Genomic DNA, 18,630 nt, shown 5'->3' with positions numbered 1-18,630 from the left:
GAATGGGAGGCTCGGGGTCCCAGTATGCTAAGGAGCTCCCTCCAGGATGGAGCGTCAGATGTGGAGATGTTGCAGATAGGTCTGGGGGCTTGGATACAGAGGCTGGGTCTCACATCCTGTGGCCCCGAGGCCCACACAGCAAGTCAGTGGCACTCCCAAGCTCAACCTTCACCAACATTCCCCTGCAGGAAGATGCAAGACCACAGAATCCCTGATGGCCCAATATCAGCTCCACACAGAGCCCTGAGCCCCTGACTCCCTCAGCTGGCCCTTCCTGTCCACACTGGACTCGTCTCCTGCCTTCTGTCAGCATGGTGTCTGTACTTTTAGTCACTTTTGACCACTCTTCCTCTCTTGTGACCCATTATATCCCAACCCCTGACCTAAATCCTAGCCTGGTTCAGGTCGGCTTCTGGTTCCAAAGTTCAAATTAAATTTACTGAGAAACCTTCCTCACTGAGAACCTACTGTGTGCCAGCTTCTGGGCTCTGTGTTGCGGGGATGTCAAAGAGAAGGAGGTTAGCTGTGACCTGAGGCTAGCTGTGACCCACTAATCTCTCTTCCAACTTGTCCTTAAAATACACATGAAAGTACAGAAAATGACCAAAAAACAACACAAAAAAGCCACAGGAACACTGTCAACAATTGTTAGCCTTGGGAGGGATTTCTATTATCTTCAGCAACAATGAGACAGATTCAGAAGTACAATGGATGACATTTTCATTGTTAGTGGCTCAGTTGGCCAGAGGTAGGTGAGAAGAGGCCTTGGTGGCCCCCTCCCCCCAAATCTAAAGAAACCACGAACCCAACAGAGTATTGAATAGCACCCTCCCCCCATCCCTGCCTCCCTGCCCATTGCAATCTGGGGGAGATGAGAGGGCAGGCATGAGCATGTCACAACAAATCCTGAAAGATATGGTCCCCAAAGGATCAATGCTGCAGGCCAGGCTAAGGCCAGGCTGTTATGTCTTCCATGCATTGTATCTGCTGGAAGAAAACCAGGCCCCTCCCCATCTTTATGAGGGCATAAATTGCCCCTCAGTGTGTCAGAGAACCTGACCATCATCAGCCCACCAAATGAGTGCCAGCCACCAAACCAGTGACATCGGGACAGGGGCATGAACCAGCTTTGCTTTTTCTGGCTTTAGCTCTGCAGGGGGCATTGTCCAGGGGATCAGGGGATCAGGAGATGGGCAAAAATGGTAAAATTGTGATGCATATCTTCTGTCAAGAAGATCTTTACGGAGGATGAATATACAAAAGAATTGTATCACCAGAGAACCAATGAGAAAGTTCTCAACTGGAATACACAGATGACATTTGAAAACACAACTATTTGAAAACTTCTTTTTAGAAGGAAATAAAAAATAATTTGAAGATCAATATTTCGTGATCTTAGTGAGCTTCAAGAATATGTGAGAATATTAAAAGAGATCAGGAGGATGAAAAAGCAACAGGCTGAGATACGAGCTCAGATGAGGAAAAGGATTCAAAGAAACATACATGTGACAGCAGATCTAAAATCTCTCAGTGGCAGTAAAGGGAGGAACTGAACCAGCAGAAAAATGCTGTGATATTGAGGACAGACTTAAATTGCTCTCCTAGAATTCACTGGAAAAGGGCAAAGGGATGAAACTAATAGTATGAAATATAATAGTTACAGAGCCGAATAAAAGGAGAATCAGTCTTTGAATAATATGGCTATTGTAAGGAAGAAATCAAAACAAGTAGAAAGAAGCAATATCCAAAGATACAATGTTTGAAAACTTCTCAACCTGGGAAAATCTCCTTGGTTCGCAGGCTTACTCTTTTTTTTTTTTTTTAAAGATTTTATTTATTTGACAGAGAGAGCCACAGCGAGAGAGGGAACACAAGCAGGGGGAGTGGGAGAGGAAGAAGCAGGCTTCCCGCGGAGCGGGGAGCCCGATGTAGGGCTCGATCCCAGGACCCTGAGATCATGACCTGAGCCGAAGGCAGACACTTAACGACTGAGCCACCCAGGCGCCCCTCGCAGGCTTACTTTTAAATAATGATATTTAAGGCAAATATGCTACAAAAAAACAAAACCCAACCAAACATAGATACATCCTAGTAATTTAACCAGTGATTTAAAAGTGGGTAAAAAAGTGTTCAAGCTGAGAGTACACATTACTCAGAAAAGGAATAAAAAACACCCATCAGGATAATGTAAGATTATTCATTCACAGCAGTAAATTTTGGAAGACAACGGGGCAATGTCTAAGTTTTCAGAGAAATTATGTTTATAACCCCCAATTTGACTTTTATATGTTAAGACAAAAACATTTTTATATGCAAGGGCTCTGAAAGTATGCTAAACCTTTACTATTAGAACTGAGAAAAGAATCAAACATAAGAACTCTGAGGTGGAAAGGTCAATTGATAAATGTCTACATGTTGTCAATTTGAATGGCAGAGCCAGAGATCAGAAGGAAGGTTAAAGATACATAATGAACAAAAGTTGTCACTTGATAACAATGGCATGGCTCTTGAATTCCTTATGGATACCTGTGGACTTAGAAGTCTCTGAGCTGGCCCGGTTTAGAGGCCAGGATGAAGACAAACAGAATTCCTGCTTTTATGAGGTATGCTTTTTAAATAATGCACTAGAAAACAAAGACATTGATAAGACGATTTTCAGATAGTAATGAAGTCACAAAGAAAATAGACAAGGTAAATTGATGGGGAGGAGTGGAGCCACTGGAAGGCTCCTTGGATACAGGGACCAATCAATGGTGGAGACCTCAAGGAGGTGATATTTGAGCAGCAGTGTGAGGGTCAAAGGTACCATTCCTGTCATGATCCTCAGGAAAGACATTTAGGTAGCTGCGACAGTGAGTGCAAAGGTCCTGAGTGGGAAATGAGGCTGGCACTTCCTAGAAGGAGAGAGGAGGAAGCCAGTGTGGCTGGAAAGTGGTAGATGTGGGCAGAGGTGGGGAGGTGAGGGTAGATCACAGAGCCCTGGGTGCCATGGTGAGGTGTGTGGATTGTATTCTTAGGGCCACGGGACCCTGTTGAAGGGTCTGCACAGAAAAGTGACTCTCTGACACCATGTGCAGGGTAGGCGGCAAGGGCCTGCACAGATTTGGGGAGCCCAGGGTGGGGGATTAGTTAGTCAGGGGATGGGGACGTGTGGCCGGATGTGGGTTATGCTCCGAAGCGACAGACCTTGCTGATGGCTTGAAGGAGAGCCAGAAGTCCAGAAGTTTTTAGCCTTTCGGCCTGAGCAACTGTGGGACCCTTTCCTGAGATGGGGGAGGGGGTAGAGAAACATATTTGTGAGGGGTGAGGAATATTGAGGTTCTCTTTTGGACATGCTAATTTGAAGATGCCAGCTGGGCAGTTGGATGTGAGTCTGGGAGAGAGGTCTGAGATGGTAATGTCACTCTGGATATCACTGGCTTGTGGATGATACTTTAAGCTGTGGGATTTGAGGAGGGCCTGGGCCTGAGCCCTATAAGAATCCAGTATTTTGAGAAGGAAGAGGAATAGAGCCCAGCAAAGGAGGCTGAGAATGGACAGGCAGTTTGCAAGGAGCAAAATCAAGAGATGGCCATGTCACAGAATATTTTCAGCTAGAAATGTATTTGGCTTCTAGTAATTGAGACCAAACATAATAATGTCTGAAATCAGATGGAAGGGTATTTCCCCTCTGCCATGTAAAAAGTGAGATGTGTGTCCAGAGACAACATGGTGGCCCCACAGATATCAGGGACACAGGTATCTTCTAAGTTTTGTCTCCCTTGCCTGCAACTTCTTCAAGGTCAACTCAGAGATTGGAATGGCTGCTAGAGCTCCAGCCATCACATCTGTATCCTCACACCTAGAGAGAGGAGAGACAGGAGAGCCAGAAAGACTCATGCTACATGTCAGTCTCCCTCCTAACTTGCTTTCCTGAAGTTTTGCTCACAACTCCCACTTATATTTCCTTGGCCACCTCGGTCTCAGGGAGGCTACATCACATAGTTCTTCTGACTCTTGATATCCTCATCCACAAAAATAGGGAGTTCTTCACTCATTTGTGTTTCATTATTCATGTATGCACTCGTTTATTGGTGAACTATATCAGGCATCAGGAAGATAATGCAGTTGGGCCTGGTGGTGGGAGCAGTGCCCTTACTCCTGACCCCTGGTGAGCACCAACCTTATGACAGGCTGGGTGCAAAGCGCTCTGTGTTTAGTATTTCATTTGATGTGCACCACCCCCCTGCGGACTGCTCTGGCTCCCATTTGCTTCATGAACACAGCAGGCCTGCAGGGGGTGAGTCTGGTGGTGTGCACCTTGGTGCCATCAGCACCTTCGGGGCCAGCGCATTGGGCCTGCCTCCTCCCACGGGCCCTGTCACGGGCAGGCCCTGCAGACTTGCTGACGACCGGACAGCTCCGAACAGGGTGCAGGAAGCGTCAGAACAATGCATCGCTGTAGCCCAGAGGCCTGGGCACGCCCACAGAGATTTCCCCTGTGTGTTCTGGAATGTTTAGTACAGTTGACCTTGCCAGTGATTTATGAAATACCTTAAAAATAGTTTTTACCTAGAGATAAAATATGGCCCTGATTCTTGTCTGTACAATGACCATTGTGCTTGTTGATGACTTCAGCTACGGTTGTTCGAAATCAGTATTATATTCGCCCAGAATACTTCGTAGTTTCCCCAGCAAGCACCAGGTTTCTGAGGAGAATTTCCTCTGGTGGTACAAGGAAACCAGTCATGTCTTACCCTTAAGAGGTGATGGATAAAATCATCCTGGTTATGAAGAAATTATTTGTCCAGGGAATAAAGTCTGCTGTCTCTATTGTGTAGATATCCACATTTTTCTGAGTGCGACCTCACTCAGCTCTAGCACTTGCTCTCACTTGCTCTGGGAAGCCCTCTGAAATGGTCAATAAGAGGGTTGCCCCCATCAAGTCAGGCCTAGTCTGGCGCTGGCCTGGACCTTGATCTTCCGAACTCTATTCCTCAACAGAGGGGAGGCACCTGTTTCAATGTTGATGTTACCAGCAGATGGAAAGGCGGCAGCCTCCAGGGCTGCCTTCATTCCAGTTCCTTCTCATCGGTCAGGTGGGCACTCTGAGGGCCATCACCCCTTGCTCCTGACACATAATCAGCCCACAGACCGGAAAGAGAAACTGCTTGTGGTACAGGAGCCCATGCAAGGCCAATACTCAAAGGCAAAGCTAAGTCAGGGACCACTTAATTTTCAGGGACTCATGAGAAGGCAGGGCGAGGGAGCCAGACAAGACGGGACTCCAGATTCTAACCCTGCCAGTCACTGGCATGAGACTTTGGGCAGGACACCTAAGGTTTCCTAACCTCTCCAAGTGTCACTTTTTTTTTTAATTTAAATTTTTTTAAAAGATTTTATTTATTTATTTGAGACAGAGAGAATGAGAGACAGAGAGCATGAGAGGGAGGAGGGTCAGAGGGAGAAGCAGACTCCCTGCCGAGCAGGATCATGACCTGAACCGAAGGCAGTCGCTTAACCAACTGAGCCACCCAGGCGCCCCTTAAATTTAATTTTTTAGAGCAATTTTAGGTTCACAGGAAAATTGAGAGGAAAGTACAGAGGTTTCCTATATGTCCACTACCTTTCACATGCACATCCTCCTCCATTGTCAACATCCCCACCAGAGTGCTACAGATGTTATAAGTGATGAACCTGCACTGACACATCATAACCACCCAAAGTCCACAGTGTACATTAGGGTTCACATCTGATGGTGTCCATTCTGTGGGTTTGGACAAATGTATAATAACAGGTATACACCATTATACTATCATATGGAATAGCCTTAATGCTCTAAAAATCCTCTGTGCCTATTCATCCCTCCCTTTTCCCTAAGCCTGGCAACCACTGATCTTTTACTATCTCTGTAGTTTTGCCCTTTCCAGAATGTTATACAGCTGGAATCCAAAGATAGGCTTCTTTCACTTAGTAATATGCGTTGAAGATTCCTTCATATTTTTTCATGGCTTGATAGCTCATTTCTTTTTAGTGCTGAATAAATATTCCATCATCCGGATGTACTACCCTTTATTTGTTTTTTTTTTATTTTTTTGTTTATTTATTTGAAGGGCATCTTGGTTGCTTCCAGGTTTTGGTGATTATGAATAAAGCTGCTATAAACATCCATGTGCAGATTTTCTTCATCAGCAACAACATGGGGACGTGGGAAGCATTAAACCAGATAAGATACCGATGGCATCTGGCACACCTCGCATTCTCCTAGTTGTTGCTCCTGACACTACTGTGATTGTTCCCTCTCCCGTGTGTGACAAGCAGACTGATGAAAACATGGGACAGAACCTTCAAGGTTTCATTTACTGGGAAGGGAAGAGAGTTTGAAGTATTAATGACCTTCCAAAGAAAAAGAACATAACAACCATGTTACTCAGGAAAAGAGAATGCCTCTCAGGAACTGTACAAGTTGTACTTTCAAAGATTACAAGAGTATGAAAGGAAGGAGAACAGGCTGCATATGGATTTCCTTCATGGATCTAAGAGAGGGCAAGGAGGGTATCGTCCACTGGGGCAGCCGTGTATTACTGACTCTCAGAATCTGAAGCCCAAGTTCTACAATCAGAGAAAAAGTGACAGTTAAAAGAAACAGCACAGCATGGAAAAGGGACGCGAGGAGCCCTGAGGCTTCATGCTGGGGACATCTTTAAAGTGGCCTGAACAGCCAACAGCCTTCTCCCAGTGCAGATGCCCTCCGCACATCCACAGGGGATGTAGCTGTAGAGAAGGCCTGGGCTTTCTAGTTAGGCAGATGTGAGTTCCAGTCCTGCTCTGCTGTGTGGCTTTGGGGAAGTTATTCAACCTCTCTGATGCTCAGCTGAGGGATGACACTATAATACCTATTGCGTAGTGTTGTGTTGGGGGTTAAAACAAGTAATATTTATGAAGCATACAGTCATGTTAGATACTGGTTATTTGTATAGCAGAACATCTGGAAAGGCAGAATTGGCCTGGGCAATGCTCATTGTGGGAGCCACTGTCCAGGGTAACATTCCCACTGCTATAAATGTGTCCTTAATCTAAGCTGAACTAAATCTTCTGGTCTCTTGTACACATAGAATATGAAATTAGAACATGTCTAACTCCTGTTGTGTGAAATATTTTGAAATGTTTGTGGTGGTAATAGGTTCTTTGTCTACCATTCCTTCTCTTGGTTAAAGTGTCCTCAGTGCCTGCAAGCATGCCTTGTATGAGAGGAGATGGTTACATTACTTATAGAGATCAAGGACTGGAATTTTTTTTTTAAGATTTTATTTATTTATTTGAGAGAGAGAGGGAGCATTCGAGCACAAGCGGGGGGAGGGGCAAAGGGAGAGGGAGAAGCAGGCTCCCCGTTGAGTAGCAAGCCCCATGCGGGACTCGATCCCAGGACCCTGGGATCATGACCTGAGCGGAAGGCAGATGCTTAACTGACTGAGCTGCCCAGGCGCCCCAAAGGACTGGAATTTGACAAATGAAAGCACAGTTACTTATCTGAAGCAACAATATGATAATGGAAATAATTATATCTTATCATTATAGAGAATTTTCAGCAACATTTTGCCAACACATGTTATCTCATTTGATTCTCATTAGAGCCTTGTGAATTAACCACAGGAGTTACTGCCATTCTATTTGAAAAAATTAAGAAGGTGATGTTCAGAGCAGTGATTTTACTTGCCTGGGAAGTAGAAGAATATAGGACTAGTCCCAGGTCTTTCTTCTGGCTCCCAGTCCCGTGGTCAGACTATCCATTCACATGTTGTAGGGCACGTGGGTTATCACCCTGCACAGGGAGAGATCAATAGTGCATGACCAGCAGGTACCAGTTCTGTATGCGACACCATGACAGGCACACTTGTAGGCTCTATAACTCTGTATCTGGAGAGACACAGCAAATATGGCAGAATGTTCTTCAGACCATTTTCAAAGCTAGCAATGCACACGTACAAGTTGCCATGGAAGCTTGAGAGGGTCAGATTTACACAGAAAGCCTGACTGGTCCATTTGGGGAAATGGTTGTTATCACAGAGGGTCAAGTCCGACAGACTCAGAGCTGAATCTCAAACAGGGCTGACAGAACTGAGACCTATGGTGATAGGATGGAGAAGGCATGGGAGGAATGGGGCATGTGGGAAGATTTGGGATGAAGACTGTAAGTAGACTTCCAGTGAGTGGTGAGTGGACAGGGTGACACAAAGGCCATATAGCCACGCATCCTATTCTAAAGTATGTTGGCAAGGGACTGCTATTAAGCAACCCAAGGGCAAGCAAACAAATAAACAGCATCGCGAAAGGCCACACAGCAATGTCTGAGCTGCTGCCAACTGCAATCCGCTGGCTAAACACGTGGAGGGAAATGTGCAAGTCTCCTCTTCAACCTACCAAAGATCTAAAGCGCCAGCAGATCCAAAGTCAATAAACCGATGCCATCAGGGTGGGAGCAGGAGGGGGAAATGGAGGAAACAAGCAAAAGTGGAAGCATGATTTAGTAATTCTGGAAAGAACAATGCCGAACATGACAGAGAAGTTATTTCAGTGGGCAGTGAAAAGAAAACAAAAATCTTAAAATCAGAGAGGGAGGCTAATGGGGGGGGGGGGTGCGGAATGAAGAAAGAAATGAAAGTGGAATGATTTAAGGAGTTCCGGGAAGAAAGTGCAGAGCTGAATTAAGGAGCTGATGGGATGGGTTTTGGAAAGAAAACAGAATCTTTAGAGAAGTTGAGAATGTCTGAAATGGTTCCTGATTCATCAGTTTTGAATTAGAATTTTATATGTAAAATTAAGTTATATTTAGCCATTGCTGACAGGATGTGCAACATCTCTGTTGATATTGTTTGCTGCTACATGGGTTTACAAGGAGGCTAGAATTCAAAGCAAGTTGCCATCTACCCCCCCACCTCCCAGGGGGAAGCCTGGAAGTGATTAGGAAGGACTTTTCTTTGGTTGCTCCAAGTTGCAGCTAAGACAAAGAAGAAAAGACCTAGGAAATAGGAAAATAACTGCGTGCTTTCTATGGCCTGGAATCTGGGTGCTTTAACTGGGTCTTCAGAGGCAGAGCTCAATGGGCAGAATGTGGCCTGGGCAATAGAGGGGTCAGCTGACCAAGGAGGCACAAAAAGTGAAGGAGAAGGCCTGAGGTCTGAGGGTGATGAATCTCAGCCAAGGGGTTGAAAAGTGACAAAGTGGCTGTTACCTGGCATGGAAGGTTACTAGCTCTAAGGCACCTACACTGGGACCAGCTTGTACAGCGATGTCAATGTCACATCAGGCTTTTGAGCATTACTCCAAGAGGCAGGAAACATTAGAGGCATTGTAGCCAAGAGGAGTCTGGGTTAGGGTTAGCATGATCACTGTATGACTGTATGATCAGGGTTCTCCAGAAAAACAGAACCAAGAGGGTACATATATATGAGATTTATTATAGGCATTGGCTCATGTGGCTAAGGAGGCTAAGAAGTCCCATAGTCTATCTGTCTGCCATCTGCAAGCTGGAGAACCAGGAAAGCCGGTGGTGTGATTCAGCCGGTGAATTTGGAGGAAGAGGCTGATGATGTAAGTCCCCATCTGAGTCTAAAAGCCAGACAACCAGCAGCACTGATATCCAAGGGCAGGAGAAGATAGATGTCTCAGCTCAAGCAGAGAGAGCAAATTCTTCCTTCCTCTGCCTTTTTGTTTCATTCAGTCTCTCAAAGGATGGATGGGATGATGTCCGCCCACAGTGGCGGGGGGTGGTGGTGGTGGTGGTGGTGGCAATCTGTTTACTCAGTTCACCAATTCAAATCATAATCTCTTCTGGAAACACCCTCACAGACACACCAAGAAATAATATTTTACCAGCTATCTGGGAATCCTTTTGTCCAATCAAGCTGACACATAAAATTAACCATTACAACTACTCCAGCAATTCTCACTCCTCTTTCCTCCTGCTTTAAAAATCTATGTGGAGTCATAGTTCTGTAGTATCCCCGAGAGCCTAAGTCACCAGATAGCTCATTCTTACCTATGCGCATGCGGAGGTGGGTGATGTCTGGAGGTACCACTGAAGAGGCAAGGGAAGGTGGTGGTGGGTCTCCACTGCAGTTGGGGTAGGAGGGCAGAGGAGTGGAAGGATCCAAAGGGGCATTAGCTGATGCAAAGCTGCACAAACTTTTATAAGTGACTAGGGTTATACTGAGGTAATTGAGCACCATACTCAAGGGCAGTGTAGACCTTCACTTCAGACATTTGGTCTGGTGACTGAGCGACTGAGCTAGGGGTGGGGATTTTTAAAAAAAAAAATTTATTTGGAAATAATTTTAGACTTACAGAAAAATTGCAAAAATAGTACAGAGATCTCCTGTATACCCAGATTTCACCAATATTGACATCTTAAAGAACCATAGCACAATGATTAAAACTAAGAGATTAACAATGGTACAGTATTAGTAAGTAAGTGACAGACTTTATTTGTATTTCACCAGTTTTTCCACTGATGTCTTATTTCTGTCCCAGAATCCTATCCAGGACACCACATGTAGTCATCATGTTTCCTTAGTCTCCTTCAATCTGGAAGTGTTTCTGTTTTTCCTTTCTCTTTCATGACCTTGACACTTTTGAAGGATACTGGGCTGTTATTTGGTAGAATGTCTCTCAGTTTGCATTTGTCTGAAGTTTTCTCATGATTAATTAACTTCATATCAAACGTAATGATATAGGCAGTTGAAAGCAATAGAATAAAAAAGGGTATGCCATACAAACATTAATCAAAAGTAAGCAGGAATGGCTATATTAATATCAGATAGAGTAGATTTCAGAGCAAAGAAAATTACCAGTGACAGAGAGGGACATGGTATAATGATGATGGGTCAATAAACCAAGAAGGCAAGGTAATCTTAAAAGAGTTACAAAATATGTGAAGGAAAAATTGATAGATAAATAGACAAATCCACAATTATTGTTGGAGGCTTTAACGCCCCCCCCCCCCATTAATTACTAGGACAACTAGCAGAATACAATAGCAGAATACACATTATTTTCCAGGCTTACAAAATATATACCAAGATAGACCATATTCTAAGCTAGAAAACAAGCCTCAACAAATTTTAAAGAATTGAAGTCACCAGAAGACATTCTCTGATATAATGGAATCAAACTAGACATCAATACAGAAAAGTGACAGGAAAATTTCTGAACACTTGGAAACTCAACAGCATACTTGCAAAAATCTTTTGGGTCAAAGAGAAAGTCCCAAGAAAATTTAAAACATACATTGAATTGAGTGAAAGTGAGACTATGACATATCAAAATTTGTGGGGGCACAGCATTATTGAGAGGAAATTTATATCACTAAATGAATGCATTAGAAAAAGAAAAAGTTGCAAATCAATAATCTAAGCTCCCACCTCAAGCTTTGAAAATGTTAGAAAGCAAGCAGAAGAAAGGAATAAATAAAGATAGGAACAGAATTAATTGACATTGAAAACAGAAAAACAATAAACAAAATCAGTGAAATAAAAGGCCGTTTCTTTGAAGAGATAATAAAATTGATAAAACTCTAAAAAGACTGACAGGGAAAAAGAAAGGATACACAAATTACTAATATTAGAAGTGAGTTCTGGCATATCACCACAGGCCTGCAGACACCGACATGGGAATACTGCAAACAATTCCATACACATGAATTTGACAACTTCGATATAATGGACCAATTCCTCAAAAAACACAAATTCCACAACTCACCAAAACAAAACAGTTCATGTGATTATCCCTATAACTTTAAGGAGATTGGGTATCTGGGTGGCTCAGGTGGTTAAGCGTCTACCTTCAGCTCAGGTCAAGATCCCAGGGTCCTGGGATCAAGTCCATCATCGGGCTCCCTGCTCAGCAGGGAATCTGCTTCTCCCTCTACTCCTCCCCCCTGCTTGTATCTCTCTCTCTCTCAAATAAATAAAATCTTTTAAAAAATGTTAAGAAAACTTTAAGAAGAGTGAATGTGTGATAAAAAAATCTCTTAAGAAAAAAAATCTAGGGCGCCTGGGTGGCTCAGTCGGTTGAGCGATTGCCTTCGGCTCAGGTCATGATCCTGGAGTCCCGGGATCGAGTCCCGCATCGGGCTCCCTGCTCGGCGGGGAGTCTGCTTCTCCCTCTGACCCTTTCATGCTCTATCTCATTCTCTCTCTCAAACAAATAAATAAAAAAAAAAAAAAAAAGAAAAAAAATCTAAGCCCAGATGGTTTTACTAGATGTTTCTACCAAATGTTTTAACTTTTTTTTTTAAGATTTTATTTATTTATTCATTAGAGACAGAGAGAGGCAGAGGGAGAAGCAGGCTCCCAAGGAGCAGGGAGCCCGATGCGGGACTCGATCCCAGGACCCTGAGATCATGACCTGAGCTGAAGGCAGACGCTTAACCATCTGAGTCACCCAGGCGCCCCCTACCAAATGTTTTAAAGATGAATTAGTACCAATTCTACATAGTGTCTTCCGGAAAATATAAGAGAAGGGTACCCGTTACAATTTATTTGTTTGAGGCTAGTAATACTCTGATACAAAAAACCAGACAGTAAAAAAAAAAAAAAGAAAAAAGAAAAAAGAAAAAGAAAATGATATACACTAATATCGCTTATGAATATAGACACAAATTTAACAAAATGCTAGCAAATGAAATCAGTAATTTATAAAAAGGTACCACATTGTGACCAAGTAGGATTTATCCCAGGGATACAACACTGGTTCAATATTAAAAAATCAATCAATGTAGTCAGTGTAATTCACCATAGTAATAGACTAAAGAAGAAAAATCACATGATCAGATCAATTGGGGCATAAGAAGCAGTTGCCAAAATCCATTAGTAGTAACAACTCTCCAAAAAATAGGAATAGAAGGGGACTTCTCAACTTGATAAAGAGCATTTATTTAAAAAAAAAATCTATAGTTAACATTATCCTTCATGGTACTTTCATTTTGTGACAGGGAAAAAGACATGGATGTCTGTTCTCATTACTCTCTCTCTCTCTCTCTTTTAAAAAGATTTATTTATTTGGGAGTGAGAGGGAGAGAAGGAGAGGGAGAGAGAGGATCTCAAGTAGATTCCCCACTGAACTAGGAGCCTGACTCTGGGCTCGATCTCAGCACCCTGAGATCATGACCTGAGCTGAAACTTAACCGACTGAGCTGCCCAGGTGCCCCTGTTCTCATTGCTCTTATTCAACAAATGCTAGAAGTTTTAGCCAGGGCAATAATGCAAGAAAGGTATAAAAGGCTCACGGATCTAAAAGGAAAAAAATGAAACTGTCTCTATTTGCCAGGTGACACGCTTATCTACATAGAAAATCTTAAAGAATGTGCAAAAAAGCTCCTAGAAACCAATAAGTGAGTTCGGCAATGTTGCAGGAGAACTCCATAAAGGAGGTGTTTGGGGGTGTGGGCTCTGTACTGGTTGGTTTGCACGTGAAAGACCCACTTACAGATGAGTTGTTTACTATCTCTAGGAATTGGCTAAACTGGGGAGAGGCAGTCCCTCCAGGGTCAGCAAGGACTTAAATGTCAAAGTGTCAGTGTACTGAAAAGAAAAGATATGGTTAATGCACTTAGGCCCAATGGCTTACATTGGTTCTGATGTCTGGAATGGGCTTCCCTCACTCCTTGTTTGGCTGGCTTCTCTTCATCCTGCAGATGTCAGCTTAAATGTCATCTCTTCAGAGACAGCCTCCAGCGCCACCGAGTTCAGATGCCCTGCCCACACCATGCTCCAGTGCAATGCCTCTGTTTATGTCATTCGCAGCGTTCATAATTTTAGTTCCTTGTCTGTTATACATTTGTGCCCTCCATGAATGCGGGACCACACCTGCTTCATTCATTGTTGTATCCCTAGGGCTTGGCAGAGGAATCTGCCCAGAAAGGGCACTCAATAAATATCTCTTGAATGAAAAAAAATAAATGAATGAAGATCACAGAACTTAAGTGGCTTTCCAAGGTGGTAAGGCTGGAAAAACACAGTTTTAAAATTTCAATTAATTATTATTAATTTTTTGGCCATAAGGGAGGGGTGTGGGGGAATGGGCAAAATAAGTGAAGGGGGTGGGAGATACAGGCTTCCAGTTATGGAATGAATAAGTCATGAGAATAAAAGGTACAGCACAGGGAATATAGTCAATGGTATTGTTATATGGTGACACATGGTAGCTACACTTGTGGCAAGCATGGTATAATGAATAGACTTGTTGAATCACTGTGTTTACACCTGAAACTAATGTAGCATTATGTATCAACTATACTTCAATCAGGAAATTTTTTTTTTATTTATTCAGACATACCACTGTCCCTCCCAAAGCTACAAAGCAATCACTGAACCAGCTTTGCCTGCATCTAGGCCCCATTAGAAGCTTCAGCAATGCTAGTTGGTATGATGTACGGAGTCCCCCTGAGTCTGAGGGGGCTGTGCAGCTCTGGCAGGGAGTTTGGGAAAGGACTCCTCACCGGGGTCCTGCAGTGATCAGAACTGATCACCAGAATTATATGAGGATTTCTTTGAAATTTTAGATTATTAAGCCCATCCCAAGAGCTCTAAAAAGACTTAATTCTGTAGGCCTGTTAGGCTTGCCAGATTTGGCAAATAAAAGTACAAGATGCTCAGCTAGATTACATTTCAAATAAACAATTTTTTAAAAATATATATCTCAAATATTACATGGGACATACAATCAAACTTACTCATTGCCTATCTGAAATTCAAATTTAACTGGGCATCCTGTATTTTATCTGGCAGCCTTACCTGGGTATATCCCAGGAGACTGTATTGTTTAAATAGGCTCTTCAGTTGGTTCTTCTCATTACATAAGTTACTTACTAGATTCCTTTTTGGCTTCAGTTATTTGTAGGTTTCTACATTATTATTTAATTTATGAATCTAGAGACCTTGTCACTGATGTTATCTCTCATTGGCATATGAGACTAGAGAACGCATTATTTTCCAGGACTTATAACTTATAGAGGAAATTCATAACAGACAGAGATGCTGTCAGATTGCCTTGAGGGCAGGCAAAAACTTACTGGCAACTGTTTTGTATGTGGTCTGCTCCTGCTGGAAGGTTAAAGGGATTGTCAGCCAACAGAAGGGGCAATGTCGGAAAATGACATCTAGGATGATCCTCTGTTTTTATTGGGGTGGCTGGGTGGATAATGGCACCAATATCCAGAACTGAAAACCCAAAGAAGTGGGTTTGGGGGATGAGAAACATAGTGAGATCATTTTTGGAGGTACCCGTATTTCTTTGGTACATTCACATTCAAGTAGGGAAGTTTACCAGGCAGTTCAGTGTTTGGGTCTGACATCCAGGATAGTGGTTTGGGCTGGACCAGTGGTCCTGGCTGGATGTTTGGGGAGTCATCAGTGTGTAAGTCATAGAGGAGACAGGGCTCCTGAATGCAGTCACCCGAGGGTAAAAGCAAGGCATACAGAAAGCAAGGGAACAGCCTGCTGTCTTCCTGTTTGTGCTGATCTTTCTCCCTCTTGAACGCATTCCACTTAATTAACTCTGTCCTATGCACAGAGTTCCACCCCGGCCTGCTATGGAAGAGCATGTCCCTGTGCCCACCCACCTTCTGTAACCGCAGGGGTTTACCTGATGGTGGTCATTATGCTGGTGCTGTGGTATCTGTGATCCATGAGAGCTATTCATGCTGAAATACTGCCCTGATCTCCCGCAGAGTTAACTGAGCCCATAAGTAGAAACTTTATGTTATTTATATACATAGAAAGATGATCACATTTAAGGGGCACTTAAGGACTAGACCTTAGCTCTAGAGCGGGCAAAGTGCCAATGTGCAAAGGATGTATAGAAAGGATAAATGAGCTAGAAGCTAAAGGTTCATTTGACTTACCAGTATGTTGGGCAAATTAACGTCTCTGTATTCTGCTTCCTCATCTGTAATGGGATAATCGTAGTAACTTCCACAGAGATTCTTCTGGGAGTTAGATGAATATATGTGCATGCATTTATATATATGTGTATGTGTAGTACACATAATATGTATGCATATATGTGCATATGTGTTTACACACATATAGCACTTAGAATGAGGTCTGACACATACAAGTGCTCTATAAATGTTAGCTGCTTATATGTTGAATTCTATTAAATAGAGCATAACTCTTCAGTTGCCTTTCGGCAACACTGTGGGCTCTTCTGTGGCCTATTGAGGCCAGAATGGAGTCAGGGAGACAAATTGAAAGATACTTCTACTGGATTAAGATTTGAGCCTCCCACCATCTGGTCTTCATTTGTTTTTATGAAGTCTAGAGCACTATAAACTCTTCAGCCTCTCCCTTTCCCTCAGTGGAAAGAGCCCTGGGCCGGGAAAAGGAAATACTAGTAAGGCTTTATCCACTCCCACTTGTAAAAAGGTAGCAAAATGACTTGTTTTCCCTAACTCACAGTGTTATGCTGAGGGTAGCAGATGCTGTTGTATGCCACCCAGATCCCCCTCCAGGACTGAGGCATTCCATGTTGGCAGATGACAGTTCTCAGGTAAATTCCAGTTTGGGCATCCGCCCTCTGTCTTGCCCAAGGTTACCCACTTCCTGTGGGCAGCCTGCCTCCAATGACTGATTGATTAGGAGAAGTGTATCAAGGCTCAGACCTCTGGCCTCAAGAGAGAAGAACACCAAAGGGCCACTCTAGCTCCAAAGATTCCTGTAGGATCAGCTGAACTTTTTGCTGCAACCAACTTGCTGTTCAAATTCTTTCTCTGCCCACTCTTGCTTCCCTTACCTCTTAGATATAATTCCCAAGAGTAATCCTAAGAAACTTTTGCATTAAATCTCAGAACTTTAGGGACTATTTCTTGGTGATATTTGATATTTAGTACCAGAAATGGTCCTAGGAGACACAATGTAAAATTTTGAAGATGAACTCCATCATCATGGCCTCCCTACCTTGAGGTGTCAGGCATTTATTCTGGGCTCATCCCATAAGATTCTTAGACTAAGTTCCCAGCTCCGAAAAAGGTATGAATGTCCTTCTTGCTTTTGAAGACACAGGAGAGAATTAGAGAATTCTCTTCTGATCCCTGTTCTGGGAACAGAACAAAAACTGGTATTTTTGGAGGTGAGAATACTAGAGGATGAGAAGCAAGTGCAAGTGTAATCAGAGACCTGCCATTCCAAAGGTGGAGTTTCCCCAAAAGGGGAAGCCTGAGCCCCAGTCCTTGGGTTCATTGCTCTCCTCCAGCTTCTCATTCCTTCTACTTCCATCGGCTGCTTAGAGTGGAACTGTGGTCCCAGTCATGGAATGACCTGCTGATTTGCTGATGGCAGTTTAGGGAAATGACAAAGTTGGAGGTCACACTGCCATGCCTTCCAGAAGGACCGGGTGGGAGGTCCTGAGTGAAGGGAAGGAAGGCGATAGAGCACTCGGCCGGAACGGTGGCAGAGTTGGTGGGAATGTCTCCTGCCATTTCGAAGTGGGTTGGAGTGAGACCTGGGATATTAGCCTCCAGTGAGAGGGGGGTGAGCCTGGCAACTGAGTATTCTTACTCCCTCAGTGTTCCCCTAACTTACAAAATGAGGAATTGATGCAATGGATGACGGTTCCCAGGAGATTTCATGTTTCTTCGCAGCTGCATTTTTAAATCACAAAAGTAATATGTGCTCATTGGGACAATAAAATGCAGAACCATGTAAAATAAAAACTGTAAGGCCTTCCGACACAGAGCATATATAGGGCTTTTCATAAACAAAAAATGAGGGTATATTATGTATATTATCTGAAATAATTTTCTCTCTACATATGTCATGGACACACATCTGTGTTAGTGCATATAGATCTACTTTATTATTTTTTTTAAGACAGGGACAGAGAGAGGGGTAGGGGAAGGGCAGAGGGAGAGGGAGAGAGAGAGAGAATCCCAAGCAGACTCCATGCCCAACACAGAGCCTGACAGGGGGCTCGATCTCACAAACCTGAGATCATGACCTGAGCCAAAACCAAGAGTTGGATGCTTGGCCAACTGAGCCACTCAGGTGCTCTGTACCTCATTCTACTCATTGGTTGTGTAGTATTCCACTGGGTGGACTTCTTTGTATGTATTTAATCGCTTTCCTCTTGACAAACATTTAGGCTCTTTTCTTTTTTCCTGGCTCAAATGGCATTACAATGAACATTCTTTTGTACATATCTTTGTGCATGTATGTAGGTGGGTCTGTAGTAAAATCCTAGAAGAGAATTTTCTGGATTGAATGGTATGTGTTTTTAAAATATTAATAGATATTATTCTTCAAAATTTTTCACTTTTTTAAAAAAAGATTTTATTTATTTATTTGACAGAGACAGAGATAGGGAGAGCAGGAACATAAGCAGGGGGAGTGGGAGAGGGAGAAGCAGGCTTCCCGCCGAGCAGGGAGCTGGATGCGGGCCTCGATCCCAGGACCCTGGGATCACTATCTGAGCCGAAGGCAGATGCTTAACGACTGAGCCACCCAGGCACCCCAAAATTTTTCACTCTAATCAGCACTGAATCCTCCTATTTTTTCTTGTTAATAAATCTATGACCACTTGTATTTCTTATTCTCTAAACCAGCACTGTCAAAAGAAATACAAATACAAGCCACATACATAATTTTAAACATTTTA

This window comes from Mirounga leonina, unplaced genomic scaffold (assembly GCF_011800145.1).
Source record: "Mirounga leonina isolate KUSES-001 unplaced genomic scaffold, KU_Mleo_1.0 Mir_114, whole genome shotgun sequence".
Classification (NCBI taxonomy): Eukaryota; Metazoa; Chordata; class Mammalia; order Carnivora; family Phocidae; genus Mirounga; species Mirounga leonina.
The sequence above is the reverse complement of the archived record's forward strand: the minus strand, read 5'-3'. Positions refer to the sequence as shown.